General features: G+C 43.2%; 1 protein-coding gene across 1 annotated transcript in view; it reads left to right on the top strand.

Annotated features, from left to right (window-relative positions):
- Positions 1-17980, top strand: part of TIMM50 (translocase of inner mitochondrial membrane 50) — a 1096571-nt gene that overhangs the window by 797303 nt on the left and 281288 nt on the right. The window lies entirely within an intron of this gene.

Raw genomic sequence — 17980 nt, 5'->3', positions numbered from 1 at the left:
GATTCACCTGAGGGGGCACCAGTCACACTGGTGTTAAAACGTTCGAAGGCAGGTTGAGGGACATTATGAAAGTCTGAGTGCAAATATGAATCTCTGGCTACAGGCATCAACTGGAGCTGTTATCTGCCGTTATGCTTTGAGCAATTTACATATTTTTTACTTTCAGAACTCTATCTGTAGCATAGTTCTCAGCTGTCCCTTATTTTATAGATTGCCCTGATTTTTGCCTTATGCTTTTGATCTGTTCCTTGCAGAATGTCTGGTTTTCTGGTAAATAGTTGGATTGCAGTCATTAAATAATGACAGACATTTGAGTTTCAGACTCCATGTTCTTCAGAAAATGTAAAATATGTTGTGCAATTTTCTAAATATGCAGTATATAAAAATCTGTCCCTAACTAGATTTTTTCCCTGCGAGTTGTGGCTTTGTCCTTAATTTTTTACAGTAAGAGATTTAGAACTGTGGTAGGCATTCAGTGATAATAGTACAGTAGACGCTGCCCACAGCAGAATACTCATTTTATATTTACTGTCACTGTGATCAGATTGAGGGGAGCACCCTGCAACAGCATCAGCTACGCGACATACATTAATTACTGTGGCTATTTTTTGCCACTTCTGCCAGTCATAGGTGACTATCAGATGTGACTATTTGGATGAAAGCAAAAAGCATTTAGGTTTATTTATTTACTTGCTTATTGTTTGGTAACTGGCTAGGTGATCTGGTCCTGAGATCTTTTCAGACAGGGCCTTAGCTCAGGGTCAATCATCATCTTCTTTCGGCTGTTCCCATTAGGGGTTGCCACAGCAGATCATCTGTTTCTATTTCTTACTGTCCTCTGCATCTTGCTCTGTCACACCAACCACTTGCATGTCCTCTCTCACCACATCCATAAACCTTAGGCCTTCCTCTTCTCCTGTTAGCTGGTAGCTTCATCCTTAGGATCATGTTCCCAATATACTCAGCATCCCTCCTCAGCACATGTCCAAACCAACGTAATCTTGCCTCTCTGGCTTTGTCTCCAAACCTTCCAACCTGGACTGACCCTCTAATATACTTATTCCTAATCCTGTCCACCCTCGTCACACCCAGTGCAAATCTTAACATCTTTAACTCTGCCACATCCAGCTCAAACAGCTGCCTTTTTGTCAGTGCCACTGTCTCTAACCCATATAACATAGCTGGTCTCACTAACCTCTTGTAGACCTTCCCTTTCACTCTTACTGGTACTCGTCTGTCACAAATCACTCCTGACACTCTTCTCCACCCACTCCATCCTGCCTGTACTCTCTTCTTCATCTCTCTTCCACATTCACCGTTACTCTGAACTATTGATCCCAAGTATTTAAACTCATCCACCTTTGCCACATCTACTCCTTGCATCCTCAGCATTCCTCTATCCTCCCTCTCATTCACACACATATATTCTGTCTTAGTTCTGCTGACCTTCATTCCTCTTCTCTCTAGAGCATATCTCCATCTCTCCAGGGTCGTCTCCACCTGTTCCCTACTCTCACTACAGATCACAATGTCATCTGCAAACATCATAGTCCATGGGGACTCCTGTCTGATCTCGTCTGTCAATCTGTCCATCACCATTGCACATAAGAAAGGGCTCAAAGCTGATCCTTGATGTGACCCCACCTCCACCTTAAATGCATCCGCCACTCCCATCGCAGACCTCACCGCTGTCACACTACCCTCGTACATATCCTGTACCACTCTTACATACTTCTCTGACACTCCTGATTTCCTCATACAATACCACAACTCCTCTCTAGGCACCCTGTCATATGCTTTCTCTAAGTCTGCAAAAACACAATGCAACTCCTTCCGACATTCTCGCTGTACTTTCTCCATCAATACAGTGCAAATAAACTTGTTATATCCTTCAAATATGGAATATTGTTAGGTGTACATAGTTGCAAAACTTTAGAAAGTTCATATACAGTTATATAGTGTTTTGAAAGTAGAATGTTGTATATTTCTTCTACATTTCTAATAAAGTAGTAGCAGGTTTACATTAGGTTTTATCAGTTTGTATAAGCTGAAATACAGCTTGATTACATTTTAAAATTGAATTTTCTTGGGAAAAAAACTAACATGGAAGTGAATAAAGACAGGCCTGTAGACTAAGAAGAGAATACAGGAGTAAGAAGAATTAGTTGAGACTGAGCATTTTTAGAACTGTAAGCTTTTTTTTTTTTTTTTTTGTAAGCCTTTTTTGTACTTTTCTGTTATCGGGGCAACACATCTAATGAGCACTTGGAATGTTAGCACGTGGTGGCGCACTGATGCCGCTGATGTGGGTGCACTACGGACCCGAATATTTTTCAAAAGTATGGAGATGCTATGAAGTTGACAGGCATGCTGATTGCTTACCAAAATGCATATAGAATATCAATAATAATAATGGTAATATGCATCATTTCAGAACGCACAATAGTTAACATTTCTCTTTTCAAAGTGGAACTTCGAGTAATATGAACTGTTTAAGGCCCCACAGGAGGTCCGTTTCTCCGAAATGGGGTGCACTTCAGAGGTCTGTGAATAAGCAGTATCACATGCCTGCAACTGGCCCTAAGATCTTCCTACGGAAACTCCCGGGTGTTCTGGGATCGTCCTTCAGAAATCGGAGTTGTCCCAAGGTTTATCCCTCTCAAACTCCCAGAGGCGTGTCTGGGGTGTTGGTCAAGGCTGCATAAATGGCCTGGTTAGGCAGAATCTCGTGTTTTGTCATACCCGTCCCACCATGCATCCCAAACATGGCAGGGACGCCTACGTGCAACAGGAATTACATGTTACATTTCAAAGCCAAGGCAGTGGATCAAAAACACGAGTTAGAGAAATGTTCTACGCAAACATTATTTTGGAAAGTATGTTGCAATTAATGCTTGCTAACACTACAGTGTCGTTCATGTCTAGGAAACAAGGCAAAGAAATGGCACGCCGGTCTAATGCATGTTGCCCCGATAATGGAAAAGTACCAGTTTAGCATTATCCCTAAAGTGTTTACGAGTACTTTCCCTAAAGAGGTGCAGAGAAAGGACTTAAACTTGGTAAGAGTATCTTGAAGCCTTACTTAACTGGTCCTTTGTTACGGAGAGCTGGACCTGTTTGTGAGAAGAATGTTTTCATTAATGAATGTTTTAAATGGGGAATGGTTGAGTGCTATTGTTTTCCAGGGAATTCCTTAGGGAGTAGGACTGTTCCCTGATTGGGAGTTTTCTGTTGGGGAGGGGGGCAGTAGCCATCATTTAGAATTTTATGTAGCAAGGTTGAATTTTAGGATAAGTGGACCTTTCAGTAATAGGTATCCAGTTGAAGTCATTTGGAAGGTTGCAGTGATGTATGCAGTTGTCAACAAGTAAGGAAAATCTGGCAGTTTTATTTTCAGTGACGAAGTATTTTGAGTGTTATAAGCAGAGAGTAAAAAGAGTACAGGGAAAACAGTATGCTAGTTTAGGGACATTCTTGGACAGGGCTTTGTGGGCATTAGGAAGTATTAGATAATATCCTGTAACAGAGTTTTAGTTGTGAGAGGACTTCAATAATAGTGTGGATTGTAGAGTTTAATGCAGAGTCAATGGTTAAGCCAAAGTATTTGTGTTGAGATATAAAAGCAGTAATATGGGTGTTAACTGTCTGAGATATTAAAGATAGGAAGTCGAGGTTGTGGGAGGGGCGAAAAAAAAAAACAATGTTCAGAAAATTGATAAAGATCCGAAAGGAGTGCTGAAGTTGAGATTGCAGGACTATGAGCCCTCTGTGAATAGTAAAATATCTGCGTAGAAGGTAAGCAGGTCATCAATAATGTCACTAATGAATACAGAAAACTGTCATAAGCTTAGAACAGAGTATTGGGGGACACCAGTTTTTAGAGTTTGGTCTGTAGTAGTGAAGCACTTCACCAGGAGGGACAGCTCCTTAATTATCCACCCCTCCCTGTTAATACAACCCCATTTACCATTCAGAGCTCAGCTGTGCCATAGGAGAGTTGTTGATCTGCTTGAATTTGGTCAAATTTAGAAAATAGTCTGTGGAAAGCGGGGTACCCATCTTATTCTCCACCAACACAGATTATTATTATTTTTTTTTTACCTGATTGTTTTCCAGCCTACAAACCTTGCTAAGAACAACAAATAAGGTCTCTGCCCGCTATGCTCTCCACCCTGCCCCCGGTGGTCCTACATTTATTACAACCATAAACCCCTCCCATCTATCTGACAACCAACCACGCCATTACTCCAACTCTAACTCCATCACCATCCCACTACTATCCTTCCACTTCTTCTAACATGGTTCAGCATACCATACTTACACTCTTTACATGCACTCTCCTTGCATAACTTACATCTTACCAAAACTCTATTATTCTCCCACTCAACCACTTCCACTGGATTACTACACACAACACCATTCATGAATCACCCTCACACTGCTGCTCTCCCACCAGCACAAGAACCATCCCAATGCACCCCCATGTTTTCTATCAACTACAATGCTCCAACAAAAGGCATGCCTAAAACTTAAATTAATTCCCCCCTCATTATCTATCACCTACTACACCCAAACAAAAAGTTTCACTAAAATACAAACTACTTCATACAATAATAAAACTACTGTCCTCAGGCATAACAAAACTTGCCCTCAGTGGTGACATCCACCCCAACCCTGGCCCCGCCATCTCCAACTCCACTCCTAATAGTCAGTCTAATAACCACAACTTCTCCCAAATTACAGCCAATAGAAAGCCAACTTGACCACCTTCTGCTAAGCCTAAATATCAGAAGTATAACCAGTAAAGTCCACGAACTCCATGCCAACATAGACTTGTACTCCCCAGATATTATCATCCTGACAGAAACCTGGCTAAAACCTCGCATTAGCAGTGAGCAAATTCTCCATACTGGTTATGACATACTAAGTAGACTGGTTAGATAAGAAAGGGGGCGGTGTAGCTGTAATGTTTAACAGCATCCAAGCATTCAGATCCTAAAAGTATCAGCACCCCAAATTGGCAATGAAATAATTTATACCAACCTCAAAATAAACCATTAACATAATAGGATGCTACTTCCCACCTGGCCATAATATCCCTCCACTAGAAAACCTCCTCAGTTGGGTTAACCACCATCTTCCCCAAGAGACCATAATTTTAGGGGATTTCAATATTGACTGGCAAGCCTGTTGTGGTAACCATCCAACCCACCATCTAAACTTTCATGGTTTCACCCAATTCATCCAGTCACCTACCAGAATAAATAAAAAATCCAACAAGCATACTGCTCTAAATTGGATACTAGTCAGCAAGATTCCTCAGTCATATATAGCAGGCTACCTACTGGATAGCCTCAGTGATCGTTCCCCAACATTCCTACTCAAAAACACCTATACCAAGTTAAACCTGTCATCTATCAGCAAATACGTAATGAACTAAACTGTAATCCACTCACATTCATCTCATCCCTCAAAGACTGTAACTGGACTCCACTAAAGTACCTCAGCCTAGATGATGCAGTTCACTTTTTCAATACTACCTTCCTAGGCATCCTAAATAACCACGCCCCCATAAGACTTACCAGAACCAAAGCCCAATCCTCCCCATGGCTACAGAAAATCACTAGGTCAGTAATGAAAAACAGATAAAGCCTGAGATCACTGGCGCAAAACCAAAACCACCTCAGCTAGACAGGAATTCCTAGGACTACGCAATAGAGTCAAAAAGCTAATAAAGCAGGACAAAATCCAATAGTACCAGTCTGCCCTTAACTCTTCCCAACACAACTCCAAGAAATTCTGGTCCTCCATAAACTCCATCCTCCACACAGGTAAAGTCAGTACCCCTCCACCTAACATTCTCCACTCCTCAGAAAATATTGCTACCTCATTCAATAAACACTTCACACAAACCATACTATCACTAGCTAGACAACGCAACCCCCTGCCCTCCACCCCAAAGCTTCACCTAGTAATCTCCCCACTGCCTTCTCTTTTTCTCCTATTCCTACCGCCAACATAAAAAAAACTTTAAACTTAAACCCACTAAACTAACAGCTGACAACCTCCCAAGTGAATACCTACAAATTGCAGCCGACACCCTAGCATACCCAGTCTTAATCTTGATTAACCGATCTCTATCAGAATGCTACGTCCCTTCACTATGGAAAATATCACACATCATTCCCCTCCACAAAGGCGGCCCCACCACAGAACTCACCCATTACTGGCCCATAGCAATTCTCTCTCCACTCTCCAAAATTCTTGAGAGATGCATTCACTCTCAAGCCCTAGACTACCTTCTTACTAACAACCTCCTTTCTACCAATCAACATGGTTTCTGGCCAAACCATAGCACTACCACTGTCTTACTCTCTTTTACTAACACTATCCTTCAGCATAAAAACAATGGCCATCTCTCCTCTGCAACTTTTAGACCTTTCTAAGGCATTTGACATTGTCCCACAGGAACAGCTCATCTCTGTTCTCAATAACCTATCCTTTTCTCAGTCAGTCACCAACTGGTTTCAGAGCTACCTGACTGGCCACCAGCAATCCATTGTATGGCAGAATGACATATCTCCCCAACTACCTGTCTTTATTGTTGATGTTCTTCATTCCACATTGCTGCAGTCCTAACTATTGGGTAGTCCGCTGTCCAGTCGGCCCGAATACCAGAGTATATGGCTGACGTCGGTCAGGGCGCATTAGACTGACGTCAGTACGTCAGGGTACTAATGCGCATGACCGACGTCATATCCTCAGTCTTTTTTGCCGCATGGTCCGATGCAGAAGCAGTTTTGCGAGTGCAGGTTGGTGTTCTGAAATTTTCTGAAGTCGGAGTTTCAGACCGAATCAGAGTTGGCTAAGTACCCCGTTGGGGAACATTTTGGTTTTTTCTTGCCTCAGTATTTAACCGGATGTCAGAAAAAGTGAATAACTGTATTTCTTGTGGGAAACAGATACCTCATAGGGATTACCATACCTTGTGTATACCTTGTTTAGGGCCTGAGCACGACGTTGTTGGATGCCGCTCTTGTGCTAGGTTTAACAAACGCACTATTAAGAGAAGGTTAGACTGTGCCAGGTTAGTGTTTGGGAAGCGTTGCAATTATAAAATGCCGTCGGATGCTCCGATGCCCGCTTCGTCCAAAAAGCGCAAGGACAAAACAGCGAAGCCTAGGGTTGATGAACCGGCAGTCCCGGACGTCGGTTCTTTAGAAGGCTCAGTGGAGCCAGAGGTTTTGCCAGGAGTTTCTTTGGAGTCTCAGGCAGAGACTTTACTGTTACAGGATGTGCCTTCTCAGGAGGTAGGCCAGGCTGAGGGGCTTCTCAGGTAACTGTTCTTCCCTCTCTTCCCAAGGTAGTTAGAGCCTCTCCTTCTGTTTCCAAAACTTCTTTGAGAGGTAGGCCAAGTTTAGCTTCAGTGGGGGCTTCTCCTAGCACTTCAGGTTCTGTGCCTAAGAAACATATGCTTAAAATGGCAGAAGATTTGATTACTATGATTAGAGGTTCTATGCCCCTCCTGATAAGAGGCCTAGGGTGGAACCTGAGTTTGATAGTTTTGAACAGTGTTCAGAGGCTTCTGAGTCTTCTGCGGAAGATTTGCAGGAGTATCCTCCTTATTCTGATTCTGATGTGGATGATTCCACTCCTACAGCTTCTCCTCCTGAGGATTTCTCATTTTCAGAGACTCTGCATTCCATGAGGGAGCACTTTAAATGGGAAGGCCAGGATTACTCTGATTCCAGGAAAAGGCTTAGGGAATTCTTGTTTTACCCCAGCATAGGCCCTTAGCTATACCTCCTGTGTTGAATGTGGTGGAAGATGTTTTTGCAGAGGCTTCCCTGAACCCTGATTCTTTGCCTCCTGCTCCTGTTAAACCTGATAGGTACTATAGGGTGCCTGAAGCTCATAAGTATCTTTTAAGAGTCCTAGGGCAGACCCGAAACTGTTTCTCAGGGACCTAAAGGTGTTAAGGCCTCTGTGGTTAAAACCCTGTTCCCACTGATAAAGAGGCAAGGGCTTTGGATAGATGGGGAAAGAAAGTGTATACTTCTTCCACTTTAGCCATGAGGCGTTGAATTGTCAGTTTCACATGCTAAAATATCAAAATTATCTCCTTTCACAACTGAAATCTAAGGTGGATGCTTTGGCGGAAGGTATTGAGTGTAAAGAGTTGCTGGATTTAGTTCATGTGTCTGAACAAGTGGGTAAGCATTCTTTGCAATGTGGTTTTGATGCTGTACAGGCCTCCTCGAGGGTGGCTGCCACTAGTTCTGTTCTTCGCAGGCATGCCTGGTTGAGGGATCAGAATTTAGCTGAGCATGTTAAGACAAGGATTTTGGATGCTCCTTTACAGTCTGATGTGTTGTTTGGTTCGCCTGTGGAAGCAGTTTTAAAGAAAATGGAGGACAAAGCTAAGTCTATGCAAACTGTTAAAGATTTTTCAGGTGCAGCCACCGAAGTTTAGTAGAAATTGGCCTACTAAGGGATGGACATATCCTGCTTATGATTCCCAGTCTAGGGGTAGGTCTAGGCGTGGTAGGGGCAGAGCTCAAGGTTCTTTTAGGCCTAGAACAGGGAGTTCACCTGCTCAGACTTCTGGTGAGGGCAGGGGTCAGTCCTTTCGTAAACAGACCCAATGACCTGCCTTTTCAGCTGCCAGTAGATTCTCGTCTGGCAGCTCCTTTGGGAGGAAGACTGTCTCTTTTCAAAGAAAATTGGGATTTAATTACTCAAGACAGATGGGTGTTGGATATCATTCACCACGGTTACAGGTTTTATTTCCATACATTGCCCCTTTCAAAGGCATGCCAGACGTTCCTCCTCCACAAAGGAAAGAGGCTCACAAGCAAATTTCTCTGTTACTCCAAATAGGGGCCATTCAGCCAGTCCCTGTATCAGAAAGGGGCCTAGGATTTTATTCTCGCCTGTTCCTAGTACCAAAGAAGGGGAACACGTGGAGACCAATTTTGGACTTATCTATCCTCAACACTTATCTGGACATTCCCAAGTTCAAGATGTTGACGTTACAACAGCTTTTACCTCTGCTGGGCAAAGATCACTGGATGGTAACTTTAGATCTCAAGGAAGCTTACCTTCATGTGCCTATAAGACTAAGTTGCAGGAAGTATCTGCGTTTTCGAGCTGGAAATTCTCATTATCAGTTCTCTGCATTGCCCTTTGGCTTATCTACTGCCCAGAGTATTCACAAAGGTTCTGGCTCCAGTGATAGCTTACTTCAGGCTAAAAGGAATTCAAATCTATCCTTACTTGGACGACTGCCTGATTCTGGCTCAAGAAAAGGAAGACCTTCTACAGCATCTGGAATATGTTATAGCAGTGCTAAGATGCCTAGGGTATTCTGTGAACGAAATAAAGTCCAGTCTAGTACCCTCTCAAGACATGTGCTTTCTGGGTGTGAGACTGAATACAGCAGCCCAGATGGCCTTTTTAACCCCGGACAAACAAAAGAGTCTATCCCTTTACTTTCATCAACTATCTCATCAGTCCGTGCTGACTGCAAGGACAGTCCTTCAAGCATTAGGGTTCATGGCATCTTGTATTCTGGTGCTTCCCAATGCCAAACTGCATATGAGGAAGCTGCAATGGTATCTCAAAAATGTATGGACACAGCACTGCCAGGATTTGGACACTGTCATTCAAGTAATACCTTGCCTTCAAAAAGAATTTTTGTGGTGGGCTCAGGAATGTCACCTAAACAAGGGACTCTCTGTGACCCGGCCAGAGGCGAGTCAGATTTTAACGACAGATGCCTCGGACATTGCTTGGGGAGCTCATCTAAATGGAAAGTGGATACAAGACAAGTGGCCTGCCAGACTACAGCATCTACATATCAACATGAAGGAGATGTTAGCAGTCCAGTTTGCATTAATGGCTTTCAAGGAGTTACTTCTTCCAGGGCAGGTGTTGATTCTAACAGACAACACAACTGTCATGTGGTACATCAACAAACAAGGGGGAACACATTCTTATCCTCTATGCAGGCAAGCAATGACTTTATGGGAGACTGCGCTCAGCTTGCAACTAACTCTTCAGGCAAGGTTTCTGCCGGGAGCACAGAACTCCTTAGCAGATGTGTTAAGCAGGGTTTACTATTAAATGTTCGAATGCACTCCGTGCGAACGGCGACCCCATCGACGCGTTTGCGCGAACCGAAACACCGAAACCATTTCGATAGCGAACCGAAACCGCGAAACTCCGACGATCGACATTACCGGCCGCGCAACACCTCCACACCCATGCTACCATGGGTCGGATGGGGGCGAGATTTTGCCGTTCGCACATCTGGGCGTCGGTGTAGTGACGTTCGCAGTTCCGCGTTCGGGCAATGCGCGTCGCACAAAACGGGATCGACAATTTGATAGTAAACCGTTAAGCAGACAAATCATGGATCCCCACGAGTGGAAACTGGATCTTCATGTTTTTCAGAAATTGACAGTGTCATGGGGAACTCCAGACATAGATCTGTTCGCTTCTCCACTAAACCACCAGCTGCCAAAGTTTTGCACAAAGGGGTTTCATCACACAGCTTGGAAAGTGGATGCTCTTTCTTTCAGTTGGAAAAATCTTCATGTGTATGCCTTTCCACCTCTGCCTCTTCTTCCAAAGGTGCTCTTAAAGGTCAGACAAGACAAGCCAAGGATGATTTTAATAGCTCCAGATTGGCCTCGGCAACACTGGTACCCACTACTAAGGAGTCTGGTAAGGAAGCCTCCATGGCCTTTACCTTTGATTCCACATCTGTTATCTCAGAAGGACGGTCATCTGCTCAATATCAAGCTTCACTCTCTTCATCTAACAGCCTGGCATATTCTGTGTTGAAACACAGCAGGTCTCAACTTCCTCAACAAGTTTTAAATGTGATTATGGAAGCTAGAAGACCTAGTACAAGGAAAGTGTACGCAGAAAAATGGAAGAGGTTTTTATTTTGGAGTACAGCAAAGAATTTGGAGATTTCTGAGCCTAATTTGAGTGTGGCTCTTCAATATCTTACTGAGTTATTGGACAAAGGTTTGTCCTTCTCTTCCATTAAGATTCATGCTGCAGCAATTTCAGCTCACTATGATTGTGACCCACCATTGTTTTCGCATCCTTTGTTCAAGCAGTTTCTTAGAGGGGCAAAGAATATAAGACCCCCAATAGAGCTCCTACTCCTGCTTGGGATCTCAATTTTGTGTTGGAAAAACTTACTCTACAACCTTTTGAGCCTGCGGCTACTGCTGAACTGAAATACTTGTCATGGAAGACTGCTTTTCTGTTGGCTATTACTTCTGCAAGAAGGGTGTCTGAGTTGCAGGCCCTTATGGCAGTAGAGCCCTTTTTGATTTTCCATAAGGATAGGGTATCATTACGTACTAATCCTTCCTTTATGCCTAAGGTGGTTTCTAGTGTGGCTTTAAACCAAACTATTCATTTGCCTACTTTTTATGCAGACCCCCAAAATAAAGGGGAAAAGATTTTGCACACTTTAGATGTACACAGGCAATTGCGTTATTATTTAAGCAGGACTAAGGATTTTAGGCAGTCTCAGCAGTTGTTTGTTTCTTTTGCTTTGAGTTCGCAGGGCAAGCCTGTGTCAAAACAAACTATTTCTAGGTGGATTGGGTTTTGCATTGCATTTTGTTATTCCCATCATGGCAAGGAGATTCCAGCTGGGATTAGGCCTCATTCCACTAGGGCTACTGCCACTTCTACTGCATTTCTAAGGGGGGTGGCAACTAAGGATATTTTGGAGGCAGCTACTTGGAGTTCAGTGCATACTTTCTCTAAGCATTATCACCTTCCTCTCTACTCTAAGTCTAGGGCTGGTTTTGCCACAGCTATTTTGCAAGGCATGTTGTCAGCTCCTGCTTCTTTATGATTTGCCAGCCTCCCTTACCTCTGCTTTGGGATTCTACCCAATAGTTAGGACTGCAGCAATGTGGAATGAAGAACATAGTACAGTTTTGTACCTACCATAAATGTAGATGTTCGAGGATCCACATTGCTGCAGTCCAATTTACCCTCCCTCCTTCCCCTCTGTGTTTAGGGGTGGTTGTGTAGGTGAGGTTATATGCTGATATTTTTGTATATATTTTTGTATATATTGTACATATTTTTGGTGCAGGTATATTGGGCCTTGTCTTTTTAGGGTCTTCTGACATCTGGGGCAAGAAAAGACTGAGGATATGACGTCGGTCATGCGCATTAGTACCCTGACGTACTGACATCAGTCTAATGCGCCCTGACCGACGTCAGCCATATACTCTGGTATTCGGGCCGACTGGACAGCGGACTACCCAATAGTTAGGACTGCAGCAATGTGGATCCTCGAACATCTACATTTATGGTAGGTACAAAACTGTACTTTCCCCAAGGATCCATCTTTGGACCCTTACTCTTCTTCATTTTCACCAATAATCTAGTCACTGCCACCAAAAATGGCTCTGTCATACAGTATGCAGATGACTAAATCATCATCTGCTCAACCCAGTCCCTACCCAAACTGCAAAAGGTCACACAGGATGCCTTTTCCTCTGTTGAAATTCAGTTATCTGATGCCCAGTTAATACCCAATCCAAACAAAACTAAACTCCTCATCTTCCAACCCACCAAAAATACACAGACCTGCTCTCACTTTAATATCACAGCCACAAAGACAACACCATTACCCACCCAACAGATCACACCAAATTGCTAGCAGTTGAGATAGACAATAATATCAAATTTGACATTCACATATCCACATTCACATATCCATGACCATAAAAAAAAGTTCACAAAAAACTAGGAGCCTTATACAGAAATAAGCACTTCCTCACCAAAGCAGCCAGGATTTCATTTGCAAATTCGCACCTTATCTCCACCCTTTTTTATGCCTCTCCAGTATATGCCAACCTAAGGCAAAGCGATCTAAATAAACTCGAGACCTGCTACAACAAAATCACCAAGTTCGCCACTGGGGCCTCCTACCGTAGTCACCACTGTCTCTCACTTGCTGAACGTGGCTGGCTTGAACTCCCTTACCTCCTTCAATGGTACCAGCTCTCACTTGCCCACAAACTAGTAAACCATCCTCTAAAAGTCCCATCCCTCCAAAATATACTCCAGCCCTATTTCACCACCAGACCACTACTATCCAGCAACAAAAATTAATTACAGGTAACTAGAGCCAAGAACTCTGCGGGAGAAGCACTCTTCTCCAGCTCAATAGCCAAGTTATGGACCCCCCCCCCCACAATAACCTCTGTATCATCATGCACTCGCTTCAAAGCTGTACTTAAAGCTCACCTAAATAAAATGCTGATTATGCCCTTGTAACACTTCTCACTAGCATCTCCCACTCCATCCACCCTCAACCTCTCTTCCACCCACTAACTACTTTTGATTACAGCCAACTCTGATGCTTGTAAGCTTATTATTTATAATACTGCTGTATTTTTTTTACTGTAACAATGTGAATAACTGCTATTTAATTCTTAGAATACATGCCATCTTGGATGGCACAGATGTTATGCGACTACTGTATGTACTATGTTCTTCATCAGGAACTATGATTGTATTAATGTTACTTTGTGGAGCTTTCTCCCCGGGCCTCCTCTGAAAAAAGACCTGCATCCAGTCAGAATTTCCCGGTCAACAAATGTAAATAAATAAATAATATAAATAGAGTTCTAGTTTAGTGTAGGCAGCTGGTTGTTGAAGTAAACTTAAAAGGTCATGTTATCATGGTAGCTATGGAACTATGCAATGACATTTCCTCCAGAATTAGATTTTTATAGCTTAGCAAGCAGAATTTTGTGGGCAGCAGTTTCAGAGGCACTGATCATGTCCACAAAAATGCCAGCAGATACTGGGAGTATAGCAGTGGTTGTGCTAAAACCATTTCTGACTCCATGTTGTCTGTCAAATAGAAGCCTATAGTCATCAAATTATTTAAACAACTGTTAATAAAACACTTTTTCAATTTTTTTTTTTTTTTTTTGCAAGAGAGCAAAGAGTGGCGATAGGTCAGTGGCCTATATGAGGTTTGGGTTGAGGTACCTTAGGAAAATGTATGCCAGTTTGTTTTATGGCTAGGGGGACTATTCCTGTTGTGAGAGGTTATAAATACAAGTTAGTGCTGTGGCTGTTTGTTAATATTAAAGTGATCATTATTGTGTCTTTGGTTTGGGCGGGGGCAGAACCATATCCAAGCTCCAAGTTGAAGAATTTTGATTGTTTAGTGATTATTTAGATCATTGAACCTTGAATAACTGTGTTCCCAGAAGGCCATGTTTCTTGAGGTCCAGTGTTCTCTGCAATTGCATTGTTTTCATTTATAGGGAGACCCCCAAACTATTTTTTTTTTTTTTTGACGAATGGCGGGAGGGTTAAGGCTGCCATTACAAATGGAATTAACCAAAACGTGCACGAGAGTCAAGAGGCAACAGCTGTTAAAAGTTACACTTTCTTTCTAACATTGGCATCTACTTCTCTGAAGTACAGACCAACACTGGGCGACTCTGGCTGGCAGGGTTCGCGGATGACTGTAGACTGGGAGCCATTATTGGGTCCCCAAATGGTATGGATATTCTGCAGGGGGCCTTACAGTAACAGATGCTTGGTGCCAGAGCCATGGGCTCAAGCTTAATGCCAAGAAATGTATAGTTATCCCCTTTGGGAAAAACCATGTACCTATGAATTACCACATAGGTGGCAGTACCCTAAACACCGAATGTGTGATGAGAGACTTAGGGACACAGGTGGACAGTGGTCTCACCTTCGATAACCACATCACCACAACAGTCAGAAAATCCTTCTATGTGGCACACCTCATCACTAAGGGCTTTTCATCCAGAAAAAAAGGAGGTCATTGTCCCACTGTGCTCATCCCTCATTAGACCCATTATAGATTACAACTCCCCATTTGGTATGTACCTCACAAGACATCTGCAACAGCTGGAAAGGCCGCAGAAATACCTGACTAAAAGAATCACAGGCAGATGCCCTATTCTGACTGTCTAAAAAAACTCCAGCTATACTCTGTGGCATATAGTTTACTCAGAGGCGTTCCCTGCTTAACATACAAGGCCATGTCAAACCCTGAGCTGTTGGACATGCTCCACTTAAAGAAATCCCAATCCCTCAGAGCCACATGCTCCAGGGATCTAAACCTTGTCATCACAATGAACAAAACATGCTGGAGGGATAGGTTTCTGACCCAGAGACTCCCCATACTCAGGAACAGACTGCCCATACATGTCAAGCAGAGTGCCTCCTTGGCCCTCTTCAAAAGGAACCTTGACGATTGGATGGGATATGGAAAATTCACCCCGGGATCACGTCAATTGCCCTGCTAGACAGGGATCCAGGGAAGTAAATATTGTGGGAAGAAATATCTAGGGAATTGTTATGGCTAGGCTTGTATAGGCCCTAGGGCCGATAGCCTAGTACCAACCTATGAACCTATTCTAAGAGCTGCGCAAATATACTGGTAAGGCCCACTGTTCTACATTAATCCATTCTTTCACTTTTTCTGGCATGGGACCAGAGATATTTGTCAGCAACAGAAACAATATAGACAGCACAAAATGTGATGCGGTTGTATTTATTTCTTTTTTTCTTATTTAATTTTGTATGCATTCAATGTGGGTGGGATGCTGTATAGCAGCAAATGGAAATATATTCTTGTGGCTCATATTTCACCATTTTTGCCAATAAGTCATATGAGATGATTGCCAGAAGTGGCTGTCTGATTGTGTACTGCAGTCTGTGGATGAAAACAAAGGATATGATCATAGCTCTCAACCTTCCAACTCCAAAATGAGTAACACTAGACTTAGTAATGTGGAACAAATGGGCAAAATGTGGAACGCATAGTAATGGCTTACTAACAACTTCAACTAGGAAGGTCATAGGATAGCTAAAATATGCTGTGTTTGCTTATAAAAAGATCTTTAATGAATTAATATAATTAATTTCTGTTTACAATGGATATCAGTTAAAATCTCCTAACACTGAATGTGTAACAGACCCTTTCAATGTGGAACTTCAAGGAACATTAGCTTTTTAAGACCCCAAATGAAGAATGATGTTCTTCGTCTCACATTGCTGCAGTCATAACCTGTGGGTAGTCCGCTGTCCTCAGTCGGCCCGAATACCAAAGTGTTAGGCTGGCGTTGGTCATGGTCGCTCAGATCTGACGTCAGTACGCAGTGGTACTAAAGCGCATGACCGACGCCATATCCTCAGTCTTTCTTGCCGCATGGTCCGAAGCAGAAGCAGCGTTTGCAAGTGCCGTTCGGCGTCCTGAAATTTTCGTATTCTGAGTTTCAGACCGAAGACCAAGTTGGGCTAAGTACCCCATTGGGGAATATTTTTGTCTTTTCTTGCCTCAGTTAAATCCGGATGTCATAAAAAGTTAATAATTGTATTTCTTGTGGGAAACAGATACCTCATAGGGACTACCACTCTCTCTGTATTCCTTGCTTGGGGCCTGAGCACGACGTAGTCGGGTGTCACTTTTGCGCTAGATTTAATAAGCGCACCATTAAACGCAGGTTAGATTGTGCTAGACTTGTTTTCGGTAAGCGGTGTAACTACAACATGCTGTCGGATCCTCTGACGCCCGCTACCGCTAAGAAGCGAAAAGATAAATCGTTAAAGTCTAAGCAGGATGAGTCGTCCGTTGCGGACGCCGGTTCTATGGAAACTACGGTTGAATCTGTGGATCCAGCCGAGGTTTCAGCTGAATCACAGGGGGAGCCTTTAATGTTACAGGAATTGGCCTCTCAGGAGTTAGGTCAGGCCAAGGGGGCCTCTCAAGTTTCTGTAGTTCCTTCTTTACATAAGGTTGTTAGGCCTTCTACTTCTGTCACTAAAGCCCCTTCTAAAGCCAGACCTGGTCTTTCTGGCACAGGCGTCAGCCCTAGTTCTTCAGGCTCTGTTCCTAAAAAACATATGCTGAAAATGGCATAGGATTTGATTACTTTAATCAGAGGTTCTATGCCCCCTCCAGATAAGAGGCCTAGGGTGGAGACAGAGGTGGAGGGATTGGAGCATTCCTCAGATTACTCTGAGTCTTCAGCTGAGGACATTCAGGATTTTCCTCCCTATTCTGATTCGGATGCAGAGGATTCCAGTCCTTCCGCTTCTCCTCCAGAGGATTTTTCCTTTTCTGAAACCCTGCACTCCATGAGGGAGCATTTTAAGTGGGAAGGTCAGGATTTTTCTGATTCTCGTAAGAGGCTTAGGGAATTTTTGTTTTTACCACAACATAGGCCCTTGGCTATTCCCCCTGTTTTGGATGTTGTTCAGGATGTTTTTTCTGAAGCTTCCCTTAATCCTGATTCTTTACCCCCTGCCCCTGTCAAGCCAGACAGGTATTACAGAGTTCCAGAGGCTCATAAATATTTGTATAAGAGTCCTAGAGCTGACCCGGAAACTATTAGTCAGGGACCTAAGGGTGTCAGGGCTTCTGTAGTTAAGAATCCAGTTCCTCTGGATAAAGATTCTAGAGCATTGGATAGGTGGGGTAAAAAAGTGTATACCTCCTCCACGCTGGCTGTGAGGGCTTTAAATTGCCAGTTTCATATGCTGAAGTACCAGAAATTTCTGTTAAGTCAGTTGAAATCTAAGGTAGATGCTTTAGCTGAGGGTATAGAGTGTAAGGAATTGCAGGACTTAGTTCATGCCTCTGATCAGGTAGGTAAGCATTCCTTGCAGTGTGGCTTTGATGCTCTTCAGGCTTCTTCCAGGGTGGCTGCCACTGGTTCAGTTATTCGTAGGCACGCCTGGCTTAAAGATCAGAATTTGTCAGAGCATGTTAAAGCTCGAATTTTGGATGCTCCCCTTCAATCTGAAGTTCTTTTTGGTTCCCCTGTGGAGTCAGTTTTGAAGAAAATGGAAGACAAAGCTAAGTCCATGCAGACGGTTAAGGAATTTTTACAAGTGCAGCCCCCTAAGTTTAGCAGAAATTGGCCTGCAAAAGGAT

This window comes from Protopterus annectens, chromosome 1.part0 (assembly GCF_019279795.1).
Source record: "Protopterus annectens isolate FY-2018-M chromosome 1.part0, PAN1.0, whole genome shotgun sequence".
NCBI lineage: Eukaryota > Metazoa > Chordata > Ceratodontiformes > Protopteridae > Protopterus > Protopterus annectens.
This window is presented reverse-complemented; position numbering and strand designations above follow the sequence as displayed.